At 40.1% G+C, this 18,488-nt stretch overlaps 1 protein-coding gene across 1 annotated transcript in view; it reads right to left on the bottom strand.

Annotated features, from left to right (window-relative positions):
- Positions 1 to 18,488, bottom strand: part of PTK2 (protein tyrosine kinase 2) — a 190,477-nt gene that overhangs the window by 149,621 nt on the left and 22,368 nt on the right. The gene's annotated exons all lie outside the window — the stretch shown is intronic.

Raw genomic sequence — 18,488 nt, 5'->3', positions numbered from 1 at the left:
GCAAGGCTGTACTTGTTTAATAAAGCACATTATCTGAAGCAATTTGCTGGCTGCCAGGGATGCCACAAGCAAATCAAAAGCATTTTCCTTGTTTCACCCTGCTCATTAACAAGATTACTCTTTGCTCACCTAACTGAAGGACAAAGATTACACTACAAGGCAATGAGTGTAATTACTGCAGCAGAATACAGGTCACTATGCCCAGATTAGTGCAGAATTCACCACCACCTACAGAATTACTGAGCTCAAAGTGTCAGGGTTAAACTTTCTGTAGTAAATTCCAAGGCTTCCTTGAGCTGCAAACAGTGACCAGTCTCAGAGTCTAAATAGATCATAGTAAAAGTTATATACTAAAAAAATAGAAATTAAGTTTTCCTAAATAGTTAATTATATTAACTATAACTCATTATATTCTTTCTGCTTGCTTTTCATACATATACTTGTCATTTTAGTATACCTGCTTGTAACTGGTAGTTGAGGTGTCCACCAGAGCTCAGAACAGAAATCAAAACCCACAAAGAACTAGAAAGCAAGAATTCCTCAAGTCTGTAAGGACAAGAACTGGGGACACATATCAAGGAGTTAATGAAAACTGGAATAAATACAAGTGGGGGGGATGAAAAAGAGGAACCAGTAAAACAAATGAGAAAAAAACCTGAACCGAACCTAAGAAAAGGGTCTGCACAGTTATTTAGTTAAAGGAAATAGCAACGTTGAGTAATAAATTGTCATATTGGGTACAAAATCCACATGGAAACTGAACTTTAACTGTAGCTGTAGCAAGTGAAACAGATGCAGAGATTACCAAGGCAGGTGGTCACCTATTAGAAGAAATAATGAGACTTAATAAATTTATTAGCCCTGCTCTCACCAACAGATTTAACATCATGCTTCCTTTCATTTACAGTCCATGTCTGTGGCCGGAAAACATGATAAAACCTGAACACCCAAGAGAATTCCACCTGAAACTTAAAGGCAGCCCACTAAAAATTTCCAAAATGAACTGTCCTACCCTGAGGAGATGGTGAAACAGCAACACAGAAAGCTAAAACACACAAAGTACAAAATGAAAATGGAATGGGACACCACAAAAAAAACCCAGAGAAAACACTGCCTGCCTTAGTCTGGTAGAACAGGTAGTTTAAAAAGATAGTAAAGTACATCTCAAAGATGCTCATCATCTGCCTGGGAACAAAACATGTCACATTTCTTACATTTTAACATGTAAGAAATGCCTCGAGACAGGAAAAAACGGGCCAAGGAGACACAGCAACTGCGGGAAGCAAAAAACTCAAGTTGCCTCCTGCAACAGCTCCTGCACAGACCAGATCAGCACATATGGAGTGGAGCTTTCTTCCATCAGAGAAATGATGCAGTGACAGTTATTTTGTAAAGTTACATGAAGATAAGTGTTGCATCTTTTTGTCTATTTACATATGTTTAATAGTTTCCAGGTACTTTTTTTTATAAAGTCACAAAAAAATTCCTGCTTGTCACTAGGCTACACAATATCAACAACTGCAGCCACACGAGTAAAACATCTAAAGCTATGGATTAGGAAACACCATATTTGAATTATTCTACAGTGATGGGAACTAATCCCTAAGTTCCATTAAAATTAACAAACATCGAGAAATTTAAGTCACTACAGAAATTTATGAACCACATTAAAATCTTCTTTTAATTCCTGTTGTATTGGGAGTGTTTTATCACAGCATTTATTACTCAGAGCAGATTATTTGGTTACATGTGCCTACACAACACATTTCAATAAAATAACAGTAAACACAACCACCAGAAAGGTGTGTTAGCATATATACACAGAGAGGCAGAAAACATGCATTTACATCTCAGGATTTGAACACTACCAGGGAAAGCTCTGCAGCCAAGACACACATATTTTTAACTTAAGAAAGACCCGATCACGTTCCAGTGTTCGTCCCCAACACCTGAGCCGCTGTTTCCGCCGTGATCTCTCCCTGCCAGCACTCACACAGATCCTGTTACTGCACCAGGGCCCTCCCCAGTGGGGCACCCACACCATCAGCACCGTGGCTGTATTTATGTCAAACACTGTAAAGATTTCTTACTTCCACGTTCCACTGCAAATTAGTCCCATCAGTGCATTAAGGGAAGAGATGCTGCACCCCTGGGACAACTACACTGAACAGCTTCCTGCAACTGCACCTTCTTCTATTACAATTTAGTGTAAGAGACTGTTTTTAATTTCTAATTGACACACATTAGATTTAAAAACAAGTCAGAGGACATTGAAGCCTGAAGGTCATATCAATCTACTCACAATTGCATAAATGCACTTAGCAAGTTACTTGTATCATATTTTTCAATGATTTCCATTAAGCACAAGATCCTCTATAGGCTGATGTATCTTAATTCTGGTAAACACCAGCCACTACAAAAATATCAACTCATAACAGCATAAATGAAATAAACACTGTCGTGATTCCAAAGATAAAAGTAGCAATTCCACTCCTTTGTGTATCCAGACACCACAACAGTAAGTGAAATGCTTATTACCTCCATGTGTTTCTATCAGCTGCAGAGTCACTTCAGGAACTTCCTCACCCTGGGGTTTACCCTGTCTCCCCAGCTCACCCTCATCTCTTCTGGCTCGAAACTTTTCAGCTTTTTCCTCCAAATATGGTTTTTCGTTTAACATCTAACACCGAAAGAAGATGAGTGGATTCTGGCAGCACTTAAAAAGCTCCCTTCACTGAGAGGTAAACTGAGAACAGGAATTTAGGTAGCTACTCATGTCAGACTGAATTTACAAGCAAAACTTCCCCCTTTTTGAAGCACATGATTGCAATTTGATCTCTAGAGACAAGAAATTCAACCAGTGCTGTGAGTTGAAGAGAAAAAACCAAAAGTTAGGGGCCTAATCTGGTTTGCAACTAAAAGAAAAGCTGGAGAGCATTTTGGAGAGCTGTCCTCTTAAAAGGATTCCCTCACATGATGGGAGGCCTGGACTGACTTTCCTCCTACAGCTCAGTTCCTGAATGCTTGGAGTGCTGTCACACAAACCACGTTCACAGCAGCTGTACAACATGAACCAGTCCTACATTTCTGTCTGCTCCAACGTGGTTCTTCAAAGTGAAATCTAAAATGAATCAACTTTTCATGTGCTTCTGGCTCCTACTGATCCTTTCACGGGATCACTCATGTTCTGCACTTATATTCTTCCATATCTCACCGTGCTGCTTGGTAGGGAGCAAACTGCCAGTCTGAATAGGCAGAGAGAAAAATTACTTTCACACCATATTCTTTATCATAATCAGACTTTTACATACTTTGTAAAGGTTAAACAGTTCTCAGGGAAAACTGATTTTATCCCATATAGATAGCTGGGAGGATGGGGCAGACAGCCTCAAGAGCTCCTTTCCACCCAAGGTTTCTGTAATAATCGTACACAGATGACTATAACAGACCAGGAAACAAGCTGAAATGACATTAGAGGTGCTACGAAGTAAGAAAGTTCCTCAGCCAAAAAAAACTTTCCAAGTAAACCAATTATGTACATGAATTCACTGAGGAATTAAAAAGGACAGTATTCTAAAGAAAGAATACTACTATTACTTCTGTATTCATCGAGATGGTTTTGGTGCAGTACAGTCCTCAAATGGGCTTTGTGGATCCCAGCACCAATAGTTTTTTTTCCTATGATTTATGGATGCCTTCAGAACCAGATCTCTCTAACAGTGTATTTGCTCTTATGAAACTATGCATTTTACATTGCAGAAAACCCAATGTTTTCTTAGAAACGGAGCCACAACTTTAACTCTTCCTTCCAAGAGTAACATCATATCATCGAAAACAGGAATATTTTGTGAGCTTCCTATTCCTACCTCAAGGTAAAATGAGAATATGGCTCCACGGACAACTCCAGAGGCTCAGACTCTCACCCCATCTGCAGCACTGATCTCCTTCCAGAGCTGTGGTAAGCACAGACCACAAGAAATTTAATCCTGTTCTCCTGTAGCAGGAGCTGGCTGACTCTACCCTAATGGTATTCCCTTGAAATTCATTCAGCTATTCAGTTCACAATCTCTTTCCAGGGAAAAGTAAAGGCTCACAGCACACGATGAACCACAGACCACAGTCTCCAGGAAGCTGAGCAGCACATGTCATGGACAACAATCCTTCCAACTGCTGAGGAATATCACAGACAACATTAAATGCAGTTTTCCTATTTATCTACCAAAATAACTTAGGAATACAAATGCATATTCAGCTTTTAGCCTTTGCATGGTTGATGCCGAAGAAGGTTGGATCCAACCACCTGGAAGTCTCCCTTCCGATATTGTCTGACAGGCAAAAAAGGCAGGTGGATGTTCCTCCAATCTTTAATGAAGTTCAGATCTCATTGTCTATGTCAAAATATTTTTCTTTTCTTTTAAAGAGCAAAAAAGTAAACAGAAGTCACCTCTCAAAAAAAAAAAAAAAAAACAACTTTGTAAAATTCCATTTGTTGAGAAGCTCAAGGATTTATCCGTGACCACCCAATTTTTTGAGCAAAGACCTTGGAGACACAATGAACTAATCCTGACAGCTGACCCATTAAGGGAAAGCTATTAAAAAGTTTTACAATATGACTAAAAGATGGTATAAACCACCGTTTGCGTTGTTCCACGTATGTATTTTTTTCTCTTCATTACTGAAAGTGCACCTCTTAAGTCTATGCTAAATCTAACCTACTTCTAATTTAGCAATCTGCAGGGCTAAATGTTAACAACCTTTTATTCTATCATTTTACATTAAGGCAATTTTAGGGCAATTTTCAGGAGCGACTCAATAAAACCTTTTTGTACATTAGCCATGTAGAATAAGGTACAGAAGGGGCTCACTGCAAAGCCCCATTTTTCCTAAACCTTTTATTATCCTTACAAGTCTTTAAATGCTCAGACTATTTTTGCTTCCAGTAGCTCCCCCAATTTGCAAACACCAGTACCTGACACACTCCTCATACGTCAACCAGAACAGCACTAAAAATACCATTTGCTTACTTAGATGGAGTTTTTGCCCCTATTGACATATTTATTGCATTTGCCTCAGGCACAGCAGCAGCTGAATATCCAGCTTAGCTGCAAATCTTCATCTGTTACCCTGGGGAGAGATGGAACGGGACAATTATAGGACAGACACCTCCATCCGCTAAACCCGACTGCAATTATTTTGTGCTTTGGCCAGATCAGGAGAAATTCACCATACAAACCCACACATCTCCTGTTTACAGCCCCTACTTCACAGGAGATCCACGTTGCACAGGAGTCCTCTATTATCTTGGTTTAAATCTTTGCTTCAGCTGTATCAGCAGTAATGATTTAATGCTTTCATTTCTGTCTGCTGAAAAGGTTAACGAGCAAGCGGCCGAGAACGAAGCCCTCTGACACCATCCCCAGGAAACGTGCACTGCCTGTGTTATGCTTTTCAGAAGTTCTGCTTAACCAGTTATTAAAGGCAAGCTGCTGCCTCTGAAACACAAAAGCAACACAAAATTAAGGCAAGGGAAAATGAGAGGACCAACTGAAGTACTGCAAAGAACACTAAGGGCTTTTTCAGATTATATGTTCGGCTGATAAAACAGGTACTACTAGGCAGAACTGTAGTGTGATCACGTCTAACATACCTCAAATAGCTTTAGATATGCAAAAGTATTGTGGTATGACACCAGTAAAACAAGCATCAGCATCAGCTAAATCATCCTCTACCTCAAGAACACCTTCAGTTCATATCTGCTTCCTTAATTTGTCAATTTGTTGTCAGTTTACTGTTGCATTCTTCTCATTACCTCAATCTTCTCTTTATACCTGCTTTCCTCTTCCAGTTTGAAAACAAAATCAATATTTAGTCTCTTAGTTTATATAGCATCTACAAAAAAAAATAAATCATTCAGCAGTTTCAAATCACAGTTTCCCCTCTTCTATTGAAACGGCTCCAAAATCACTCTGCTTATGGTTCTTAAATACTAGTTCTTGAAATTGAAAAAAATCCAGACTCTGATTCAGACCCTGAGAGTAATCCACATGTTTTCCTCCATCTCAGCTGAACTCTGCTCTGATGAACTCTGCATGCACCTGGAAACTTCAAATTCATTTACACCACCTCACTGAGCATGACCAGAGTTATCTATCCAGCCACCAGGAGCCAAATTTCAGACCAGGCACACTGAACAGTAGGATATTAAATGAAAAGGTTCTGGTGGAAGCTACATTTAAGGAGGTTAAGAAGAGCAGGAGAAATTACTCAATCATTACTCAGGGCAGGTGGGATCAATCTCATTACACAGTGAGTTACAGAACATGCAGTATCTAGGCAACTCAGATAAAGAATTTATTCTCAATACCTACATAAGTACTATACACACCTCTTGCCTATCGGGAAGAGAAGTGTGAATAGGGAAGAGATTAGAGCAGTTCCCCAAGAATTGGTTTTAATCAGCATCACAAAATGGGTGAGTGAAATCCTCCAGTCTAGAGATGATATTAATTTTTACAGGTCACCAAAAGCCACGACAACAGGAGAAAAAAATCAACAAGGATCTCACAAAATGAAGCAAGTTGCTAAAAGCCAGCAAAAACACTTCAGCACAGAGCTGTGATGTAATGCATCCAGGGAAAAACCCGAGCAATACCTCCTTAACCAAGTAACACTTGCACTTTCTCCAGTTCCAGCTTGCGGGAGGAAGGCTGAGTCACTGTTTTCTCTGAAATCATCAGCTCAAGCTGTAGTAGCTGGCCAAAGGCAATAAAACATTGTGTCTCATTAGGAAGGGTACTGAAAACATGGTACTTAAGCCTATTACTGTGCAAAACAATAAAGCATCAACATGTTGTGTCCAGTTCTGGTCTCTGTACCAGCAGGAATGCAGAGGTAGAGATGTCTGGAGCAGGGCAGCTGAAGTGATCAAGGGATGGAACAGCTGTCAAGTAAAGACAGATTACCAAATCTGGGGCCCCTCAGCTGGGAGGACATGAGGTTCACAGTGAATATGACCACAGCTTACTTTAGGGGGGAAAAGAAAAAAAAAAAAAAAGAAAAAAAAAAAAAGGAAAGCAAATCCATGCAGTTCCACCCTTAGGCATTAGAAGGAGGCATTTGAGAAAACTACTGGATATCAGCTCCAGCTCAGTGACTCTCCACAGCTGGCACTGAGCTTCCTGAAGTTCCTTCCTGCAAGAGAAAGGTGTGGAGGCAGGTACCATCAGCCAGTTCAAAGGCAGTTGTCCTACTCACAGAGGGCTGACAAGGAAAAGACATCAAGGACCAGTGAGGGAGGTACCAGCTGCCATCTCAGTTGCAATGGGGATGCTGAGGAAATACAGGACCAGGTGTGCAAACTCCTGTTGTATGGACAAACACCTACTATTGCCACCAAGACACACTGCTGGGCTGGAGGATCATCTTTTGTACCAGCAGTAGTGTGGCCAGGAGGATGAGGGCAGTGACCATCCCCCTGTGCTGGGCCTTGGTAAGGTCACACCTCAAATCCTGGGTTCAGTTTTGGGCCCTGCACAAGAAGACAGACACTGAGGGGCTGAAGCATGCCCAGAGAAGGGCAACAGAGCTGGGGAAGGGTGTGGAGCACAGTTCTGACGAGGAGCAGCTGAGGGATCGGGGGGGGATCAGCCTGGTGGAAAGAAGACTCAGGGGGGACCTTATTGCTCTCCACAACTACCTGAAAGAAGGTTGTTGCCAGGTGGAGGTCAGTCTCTATCCCAAGTAATAAGCAACAGGAAAAGGGGAAATGCCCTCAAGTTGCACCAGGGGAGGTTTAGATTGAATATTAGGAAAAACTGTTTCATGGAAAGGGTTGTCAAGCCCTGGCACAGGCTGCCCAGGGCAGTGGTAGAGTCACGATCCCTGGAGGAATTTAAAAGCCGTGTAGATGCGGCACTTGGGGACATGAGTTAGTGGTGGCCTTGGCAGTGCTGGGTTAATGGTTGAAACCAACAATCCTAAAGGTCTTTTCCAACTAAAATGATTCCATTATTGTCGTGTTCCTGAATTCCCTGCCATGGCTCTGTGAAGATGTGGAACAGCCACGAGCTGAGACATCACCTGTAAGAACATACCTACTCAATCAGAAGTGCTCTTCTAAGAATGCCAGCTCAATTACAGGAACGTTCTTATCCTTTAATGGCTCACTGCAAAAGGAGACATGGCTAACTCTGAACAAGCCCAGGAAACTTCAAAAGCACTTCAGATGTTTAAGGGGGGACACGTGTGCGCTGACAATGGTTCAGATCTGTCAGGGATGTCTCCAGCACTACGACCTGTGATCACATAATCCTGATGGAAATATTGTGACATTTTATGAACGGAACAATTCAGGCCCTCAGGCAGGCTTAGGGAAAGCTGCAGAACTGCACTCTATACATGTAGAGCCACCTTCCATTTGTACTACAGAGTGTTTGTTCTTCCAAGTGATGGCTTTAGTGGATGTTTTTCTTTCAAAAAAACATTGCTTTGACATTGCTTGCTATGATTGAAACTCCCTTGTCGTTTTCCATGATGGACTTGTGACACAGAATGTGCCACCACAAGTCACCCACGCCTTCAAAAGGTGACAGGATTTTGTAGTTCCTGTACTGAAATACAAATTGGCCCTTCATGTCAGAAAAGCTGGTTTGTGCTCTAGCTATGGCAGGAAGTTAGCAAAGAGCATGCAGATCTTTCAGAATGTAAAATGAATGTGTTCCCAGGTACAGAAATGAATGCCAAGGACACAACCACGAACAGCACAAAATGAGAAGAAATTACTTCAGGCAAAATATTAAAAAATTCAAAACAGAGCTACACATCCCAGACCACAATGTAACAGAAAATCACTTTCTTGGGTGTTTTTTTAGGAGGGAGTGGGGTTTTGTTTCCTTTTTAAAATGATAACTAGTTAGAAAGATTTAGAGTAACAGACTAACAAGGTAACAAAAAACCACCCAAGTTTCTTTTTGGAATACTAGAACAGCATTTTGCAAGTTTTGGGTGGGGTTTTTTTGTTTTATTTTAAAGATAAATTCTTAGAAAGTTGGGCGAGTCATTTCCTTTCATGTTTCACCACTGTAAAATTATGCTGTTTCCATGGTTCTGGCCCACACATGGATTCCATTGTTAACAGCAGTTTTTCAGGAGCTAGAATTAAGGTTTTAGGTTTTTCTTATTTGAAGTTACAGGACATTCATGATGGGTGAAAGAAGGTTGAACATAATCAATGCAGCCAGCATGCAGTGAGGAAGAAAAAAATTTAAGAGCTTTCCAGTAAAGAACACACACAAAGCAGTTTGTCAGAAGTTTATCAGATTATCACCTTTGCACACACATTGTGCTTACCAAAAAAAAAAAAAAACCAAGAAAACCCAAGAAAACCCCCCAAAATCAACAACAACAAAAAAACCCACCCAAAACCCAACCAGCCAACCAAAACCCCCTGAGGTTACAAAGGAACATTTTTTCAAGAACCATCTAGATTGAATAAATTATTTGTCAAAGAACAGAGCAGACACAAGGCAAGGAAAATTAGCAAGGAGTAAAACCAAACATTATTTCTATCATTACACAGGAATATGCAATTCTTTGTAAGCCAAAGAGACACAGAGCCTACTTCAGGGTGTGAACAGGAGTTTAGGGGCAACAGAAATGAAGACAACAAATCAGGAAAGGGCAAAAGAGTCGTTATAGAGTAATATATTATGTATTCATCTGAAATTACAATTATTTTTTCTTGCTATGTTGCGTGTTAGCAGTAGTTGTCTTCAGTCCTCTCCTCTCCCCACAAGGCAGATGCACCAGCAGAAATAGAGAAAAAACTTTTCCCTACCTTCTCCTCTGCTATCTCTGTCTCCTTTTATACAGTTTTCCAGATGGAAGAGATAAAGAACAAATTAAGACAGCAAAAAAATGACAAGTGAGGTAGGGAGGAACCACGGGCAAAAAAAAAAATAAAAAAAAAACGCAAAAGAAAAATACACACATACATCAGGACAAAGAAACCCAAAGAGATGACTGACAAAACTGGATTATGAAGGAAAAAAAGGGGGTGATGGAGTAACAAGAGTGCAGACAGAAGAACTGCAAAACATAACATGAGACAGGCTTTCTTCTCCTAATTGGTTCTGTCATGTAGCCGTCGGAGAGCGATTCAAAAGACGAGTAACGGGAAACCCCCCAACATGTCTGTTCTCTGCAAGAACGTGATCAAACAAGAGCCCCAGCTGGCCTGACAGAACACAACACACATGCAGCTCCCATGTTCCATTTGCTGCGACTTCCAAGCTTGGCCATTGCTCATCTGGGCAAAGGAAACAAGGCGAGCAGTTTGTTTCTAATACGGCACCACGCGAAGTCAAGCGTGCGTGAGTAATGGATTCTCATCTCCGCGAACCCTCTGAAAAATTTCAGCTTGGCATCATTAAGATTCTATCAGCCCTGAATTGCAATTTAAGATAGTCTTTTTCGCCTTAATCTGCTGCTCTATTTAATCAATTTAATGCACAGTAAAAACTTAATTTGACAAAACTGGAAGCATTATTTCTCTCTGCCTCTGGCATGAAGAAGATTAGGACCACCAGAAATACTTGCAGGAAGATTTAAGATTCATTACATGTTGGGTGGCAGATAAATATTAGATATGCCATAATACTCTAAGTCTAAAAGCTGTGGGTTTCAGTTAAGGCTGCAATTACCCCCCAGCAGATAACCCAAGTCACGCTTCCTACACGAGCCACGACAGCAATTTTTAAAGTCAGATCACCTAAAATACTATTTCATACAATACTGACAAATTCCACAGACACTTGGCAGAAAGAACAAGGACAATAAAGACAACTTTTGATTTATATATAATATAAATATCCTGTGTAGCCTGCTGGCCATAACCAGACTGGATAAAGGTACGGGTCCAAACAGAACATGTTGTAGGTCCAGGTCCTTGACGTTCTAAATGAGGTAACGAGCAGCTTACACCTCTACCCAAAATTTATCAAGGTTCAATTTAAACTCAATAGATTATCCACAGAATATGGAAAGATAATGACAGAAGGCTGCTGTATAAGGATGTTTGGAGTCCTGAAGCTCCCAGATAACACAAGTTACATCCATGTGTCCATCCAAGGCTCAGCCCCACACCTGGAGGTTCCTAAACAGTCCTGGGGCGAGGCTGGAGCTGGTTCACCAAGAAGCAGCTCTTGTCACCTCGGGGCCAAGGCTGTGGCATGATGGCACTACTTGCACTGTGAAATGAACACTTCTGCCTTCAGGGCTGTCAAACCAATTTTCCTCACAAATAACTAACAAGCCAATTTTAAGGGCAGCGGCGGGGAAAGGAATCCCGACATTGCGCTGCTCGTTACTTCCTCAGCTAAGAATCACTTCATCCCTTAGGAACTCTGACTTGCCTCATAAGTATTTAAGTAGAGTATTACAAGTCCATTTAAAATGGATTTTAAGTCTATCGTGACTTTGTACCTAGACATGACTTCTTCAAAAAAAAGATTTTCCAATACAAAATGCATCTACTATTAAAAAGTCTGAAACTTACTATTTCTGCTCCTAATGTTGGGAAACAGGGCTGCTTCACTTGAAAGTACAGCCAAATATTTCAGTAACAGCTTCTTCGATTTATGCAAAGGGATCACACTGTGTATACACTTGTACAATTACATCTTACTTCAGCTTGCTTTGTTGATATATGAAATGCAATCCTAATGGTGAATACATACCCTGCTGATGTATAACAAGTCCTTATCAGCAAGCCAAGTTAGCCTGGAGCATATAAAGAAAATCATGATGTAGTCCTTTAAGAATAAACAGAAAAGAGCCACAAATATCCTAATTATATAAGCTTATTTGGTACGGTCCTGTGTAGGTTGGACTCAGTGAACAAATGTTTTCTGCACAAAGATAAGAATTCAAGACCACAAAGAAGTGTACAGAAGAAATGTGGGTTTTGCCTCAGCAGTGAGTGCTGGGAGGCAGCAAAATGTAAATCTTTTGTACCACAATATAATCCATAAGAAAGTACAGCAACAGCAATAAAGTCTAAACCAAGAAATACATTGTGAAGCTTTTTAAATTCTTCACTGATATTGTAGTTTATTCGTTGCCACACCATTCCACAGGACTGGAAAAACACCAGCTCATTTCTTTTCTTATTTCAAACAAGGATAAATTATTTGAGGATTATTCTCCAAAGAGCTTTTCCATTCCAGGGAAGACCAGTAAAAACCCTATCCAGTCTTCTTTGCTCCTGCTCCAACTTGGGACAAAGTGAGATACCACTGAATCCCACAAGAACAAAGACTTGACTTGGTCTCAGTGATGATCTAGAGCTGAACTGACAGCTGTTTCACGCACTTCCAACCTCAGCAATGCGAAGGTGGTGAACATTTTTTAATTACTCTGTGATTTAGTTTTCAATTTATGATGTATGAAGTGTCAGGTACCCCGAGCACACTAAATTATTCCAGATACGTTGTAACTCTGTCTCCCGTAATGTGCAGAATACATATGCAATACTTATTAAAAAATTTAAATTAAAATACTGAAAAGACATTGAGTCTTCCCTCTCTAAATTGCTGTTGAAGGTATCCTAAAACTCACCCTGAAAAAAAACATAATCATTTGAGTTCAAGCTTGAGGTGGAAATGAGAAAGAAAATGGTTTAAGGTTCAAATTAAAAACCTTATTCAAATTTCCAATAATTATTAAAGAGACTCATTTTCAAGCTCTCCAAGATCTAATCAGGTTCAGAGTGGACGTGAACTTAAATTTGCTTGAATAGATTAAAGTAATTCTGGCACAAAATCAGGCAGCTACTGCACAAGGATGCTGGTATTTCAGGAGATTCTGAACACATCCCTCTTTGCTGATATGCAGAGGGAGATCAAATTAGAGAACTGCACTGTGTATTTACCCCAGTGTCAGCTCTGGTACAGTTAATATTTATTTCGTCATCCTGCAAACTAAGCATTTGTGACAGTACAAAGGAATTTCAGGCTGCATATGCAAACAACATGTCATGGAATTGGAGTTGGAATAATTTCTAATTGAATTTGTCTGCTGCAGCCCCACAGAAGAAATGCACAAGTTCTTAATAACAGGCCATAAAGCTCAGAGCAAACCAGAGGAAGTTCAAAGGACCAAAGAATTATTTTCAGCCTAAATGACAGGGATGTTAACTCTGCTGCCACATGAATGCAGTTTAGCTAAGTCCATTTATCTCCTTTTTCCCAATCCCTGAATCACAGAGCAGTAACTAAGTCATGAGGGCAGAAGGGAACCGATGGAGTGTGTCTGCTTACTGCCATGAGAAAAAGTACAGAAATCCTTTAGAACAATTTGGGGTAAACTGGGCACTGAACTCCTCATGTCACTGGAACAGATCTGATCGGATCTGTCAGGTGCCTAAAGCGTTCCCAGCAAGGCTGGAATCAAAGAATGGTTTAGGTTGGAAGGGACCTTTAAAGACCATCTCATTCCAACCCACCTACCACAGGCAGGGAAACCTTCCACTTGAACAGGTTGCTCAGAGCCCCATCCAGCCTGGCCTTGAACACTTCCAGGGATGGGACAACCACAGCTTCTCTGGGCAGCCTGTGCCAGGGCCCCACCAACAAAGGGAAGGAAAGGCTAACAAATTTCTTCCTCATGTTCAGTCTAAATCTACCCTCTTTCAGTTTTAAACCATTGCCCCTTGTCCTGTCACTACAGGCCTGGTAAAAAGTCTCTCTCTGTCTTTTAAGAGCAGATTCACAATTTTTTTTTTTCCATAGTGCAACTACAGATCTCCCTGTTCAACCTACAGTTAAAAAAACCAACCAAACAATGAAACCCAAAACCAAGCAAAAACCCCTGTAAAAAGTTTTCTGTAGCTGGAGAATTACCTGGAAACCCCTATCTGGTACCACTTGTCAAGTCCAGAGTCCCGAGGCTTTCCCTTCCTCAGAGTTTTTTTAAAACAGGAACTCTGGAAACACATTAATTCCTCCTGCTATCCCATTTAGCCATATGAATCCCCTCCCCTTACTGGATTTGTTTTTATAAGCTTTCAGACTTATTCTTACCTCAACAACTGTAAGGATCACTTTTTACAGTGCTAATGAGAACTGAAAGCAATGCCAGAAAGCTTTCTAATTTAAAAAGCAAAACTAAGATGCAAATGAATGGCACAGCAATATGTTAAATAAATAGCATATCCAAGACCACAGGACCACCTTACACTCTTCAAAAACAATTTTATCTTCTTTAAATATTAAAATACTTAAATACATTAAATATCAAACTTAAATTTAAAATTGAGAAACTTTTCTGAATAGATCAATAAAGCATTATTTACAACAAACTCATAATATTCAACAACACAACTGTGTTCAGAACACCCTTGAGCAAGGAGAAAGCACCACCACCATCACTGTGGTCCCTTTATCCCAACACACCTGAACACCTGAGACTCACCTGATCCCCTGAGCCCCCAAGGCACCTCCATCAGAGTGCTCTGGGTGGTTGAAAGCTGCAAGTCTACCAGGTTTGGGGGACATCACAGAATGTGGGACATCCAAGGGGAAATCACAGAATCATCTAGGTTGGAGAAGACCTCTGCAATTGATGACCTCAGAGGTCTTTTCCAACCTAAATGATTCCATGATCCTACGTGTGCACGCTGCTGTCGACAGCCTGAAATCAGCAGCTCCACTCAGCTCTGCCCTGAAGCTTCTGCCTCTGTGCAGCTTGGTAGGAACCAGCTCATGGTCAAATAAGTGTAGGGGAGAGGATAACAGATGTCAAGCAGCACAAGCCTAATTATTTAGGAAACTAAGGTAACAGCAGACAATATTGTCATGAGTAACACAACCACAGAAAGGGGTAAGTGGGATGACAGGGGTGACTTGTAATGGTTTCGTCCTGCCTAAGGAGTTTCTGTGCAGGGAAGAAGGCTATCACCTGGTCCAAACTACCTCTCACAGAGAACAGACACAAAAGTGTATGTACAGCTACAGCCTAGCAGCTAAAACTCATTTAGTTCACCTCAGAAAAAGCAACCCCAAAAAGATTTCAGTTTTTCCCCACTTTTCTAATGAAGACATTTTCAAAATGTCAATGGGTTTGGCAATTACATAAAACTCCAAAATTTGAAGCCTACAAATTAGACACTGCTCCAAAAGCCATGAAGTGCAGTTTTGAGGCTGGGCAGATGGCAGTGACTTTGCCATGGCTCAACTCAAGGTCTCTTTTCAAAGCACTCACAGAAAAGTTTTACCTTCTGAAGTGTCCTACATCCAGAATGTCCATTTCTGAAAAGGGTGGCTTTTAAAGAGATTATAAAGTTCTACCTCCTCCATATCTTCCTCAAAGCACAAATATACCAAGCCAGACTGAGAAATTAAGGTCTTATTCTTCCAGGACTTAAAGCTCCACAGGAGCCCCACTGTTTCCTCAGCCTCCATCCCAAACCCTAACGCTCAGGCTCTTTCCAACTGCTGAACTCCACAGCTGCCCTTTGCAAAACAGAGGTTTGAAAAGCATGGTGGGCTTTTAAATATTACATTATGACCATGACTAGAGACCTAGTGGACCTCCACCCCAACACCCTTTAAAGACACGTACTTTATTCAAATGAAAGGCCATCAACTGTAACATTTATTAAGAACCAAAAGAACACACATCCAAATACTTTTAAGTAGCATAAAATATTAAAAACAACTCATATGGCCTCATACAGCAGCCACGAAAAATTATTTTTAGGGATAAAATCCTCTCATTCAAGACAAACATGACAGATGATGAAATTTATTTAATTCCCGTGTATTAAGTTGTGAGAGTAAGCTACCAGAAACCTAAATTGGGAACGTCCGTGGACTGGATTTACAGCCCTGATTACTGGCTAAATACTGACATTTGTGATGAAAGCTCCACAAAAATCAAGGTCTTTCGGGGTTTTTGGGAAACTGAATGACATAGGATGGACACTTTCAATGGTAAGAGAGTGGAATTTCCAAATATTTTACAGGCAAATAACATTACATTCACATTAGAAAACTTGCCAGCAGTAACTTATTTCTTATTTTGTTCTAGCCTTATTTTCCCTTTGTATTTACAAGCATTTCAAAGAGCAAACTGCACAATAAAACTAATATTAAGTTTGTGAAGCTGGTTAAATACGTGAACCACGTGTGTAAAACACTGTAATTTGTAATTCAAATGCCTTGGTCTCAGAAACTCTGTGTGTTAAAGTTTGGAGTTGGAGATCAATTAACCACAACTCAGAAGTGCCTTGAGGCTTAAAAACCAGCAATGCACAAATCAATATTTAATTTGTAGTCAGTGTAGGAGCTAAAAATGTATCAGAAGCAATGTACAAATTATATATTGTAAACCACAAAAGGAAATAAATACCATCAACAGCCTCAGCAATTATATCCTATGAATATTTCAATGTAATTTCTTTTAATACCTCCCAATTTTAACGAAAGTTTGGGAACGATCACCCCATTTAAGCTACAAATGGTTCATGTGTATCATCATTTGCATAATCCAAAAATCCAAAGTCACATTTTTCTAGCATATTTCTCTATCACAGGGAACAAAGCAGGCTTGGAGATGTCTCCTTGTCCCTGGGCTGCTCACATCCCTGACTGCTTCCCTCCCTCAAATTTCTGCCCCCAAATTTCTGCATTCTTCAGAAATTTGAGATCCAGGGGGCAAATCAAGACATATCCTTGCTTCAAAAAACATTTTAGGCAACTCTGATGATATGAGAGAACAGTAAAAATAAGATAATGTGAAGTTACGAGGATTTCCTGAACAGACTGTGTCTGATCTCAATTAGTCATCAGATCAGCTCCATAGAAAACACGGATGCTGCAGACAAGAAAACCAGTATTACATGAATTGGGCCAATTTGAAGAAATTCTGCACTGCTTACACTTAAGATGACTGAGAAAAATAATAGTTCTACCACCCCAAAAATTAACCAGTCTTTTGTTCAGTTTCTGTAATTTCTAGAATTAATGCTTATTTCTGAGAGCAAAAATTCTAAACTGGAGGCCAAGCTCTGGGTCCTTCCTACCAACTGCTTTTCAAATGTCCACAGGTTCACACTAATTTCTCTTGAAAAATTATTTTGAAAAAAACAGGAAAAAGGAGGTAAATACTAAAGCAACAAACTGAAACTCCAGCTCACCAAAATAACACAGGAATTAGTTTTTTCTGACAAAAATACTTCACAGTTCAGATGCAAAGTTAGCAATTAAATGTTTCTCTAAAAATATAATCCAGGTGAGGAATTTGAATGAAGTGACTATGTAGAGCCATCCAGTCGAATTCAACCCTCCTTCCCCACCTCAGGACTTCCACACTTTGCCCTCTAAAAATTAAGGGATACAGAACTTCCAAGAGAAAAGCATTAGATGCCAAAAGAATAATTAACTCTGTATTTGTGCATTTCAACTGCTTTTTAAATCTGTGATGCTCCCATGGATATGGTCATCTCAAATTTTCATTGTATGAGGGTATCTTTAGTGGGAGTTTCAGTTAGAAAAGCTAAAGCAGCATCTTCTGACCCATTTCTCACACTGCTTGTGTACAGTTATTGCAGTGATGGTAGCAACATTCTGTGCAGGTTCGCTTGATGTACAGATATATGAATACAGAAACCACCAGGATATTAAGGAATATAAGTCACTGTTTTCTTCATGTCCTTCTTTCTCCTTTACAGGGAGGAAAGCTGCATTTAGGTTCCGTTTTAAAACCTAAGTGTTTATTATTAAAAGCAACACCAAAACCACTAATTCCTTGTATTAGTAGTGGAATTCAGTTATTTTTATGTCACTCAAACTCTGGATTTAATACAGAGCTCTTAATTTTTCCCTTCAAAAAGCAGAAGAGTAATTGGTGAAAGTTTCACACCATATGTGTTTTTACAGGCACACACATCTCCCAAAGTAAATCTTCCAGGTAGTTTTGGCTTGGCTTCTCCTCAAACCTTATCAACAAGAAAACTCTGAGCTGAAGCCCAGATTTCACCATCAGCATCAGATGTCCTGTTCTTCACTGACTAATTACATCCATACAAGATCTCCTGCAGAAAGAGGGCCTCAAATTAAAAACAAAAATCCACCCAAAAAAGCCTCCCCGCAAAAAAAGATGAGAAGTCACTGTTTTAACAACCATTTTCATTGGAGGTCACACCTGTTTAGGATTTAGCACAGCACAGAAGTACAAGGCTCAAGCTGGATACAAACACATCCTGTGCTTAGGAATTTTTTTTTAAGGTATCAAAGAAGGATTAATACACAGCCTCTAACACCACACAAAATGGAGGGGCAAGTTAACATCCTGTTTGCTTGGGGTTTTTTTCAAAGCCAAAAATTATGATGCAAAGGCTTCTAAGCGAAATTATTTACCATGTTAGGAGTCCAACTCAAATTTCTACGTTAACTGACTTGCAAGAGTCAGCACACATTTAAGGCAGAGGA

This window comes from Chiroxiphia lanceolata, chromosome 1 (genome assembly GCF_009829145.1).
Source record: "Chiroxiphia lanceolata isolate bChiLan1 chromosome 1, bChiLan1.pri, whole genome shotgun sequence".
Taxonomy (NCBI): domain Eukaryota; kingdom Metazoa; phylum Chordata; class Aves; order Passeriformes; family Pipridae; genus Chiroxiphia; species Chiroxiphia lanceolata.
Note: the sequence above shows the minus strand (reverse complement) of the source record. Positions and strands in the feature narration are given on the sequence as shown.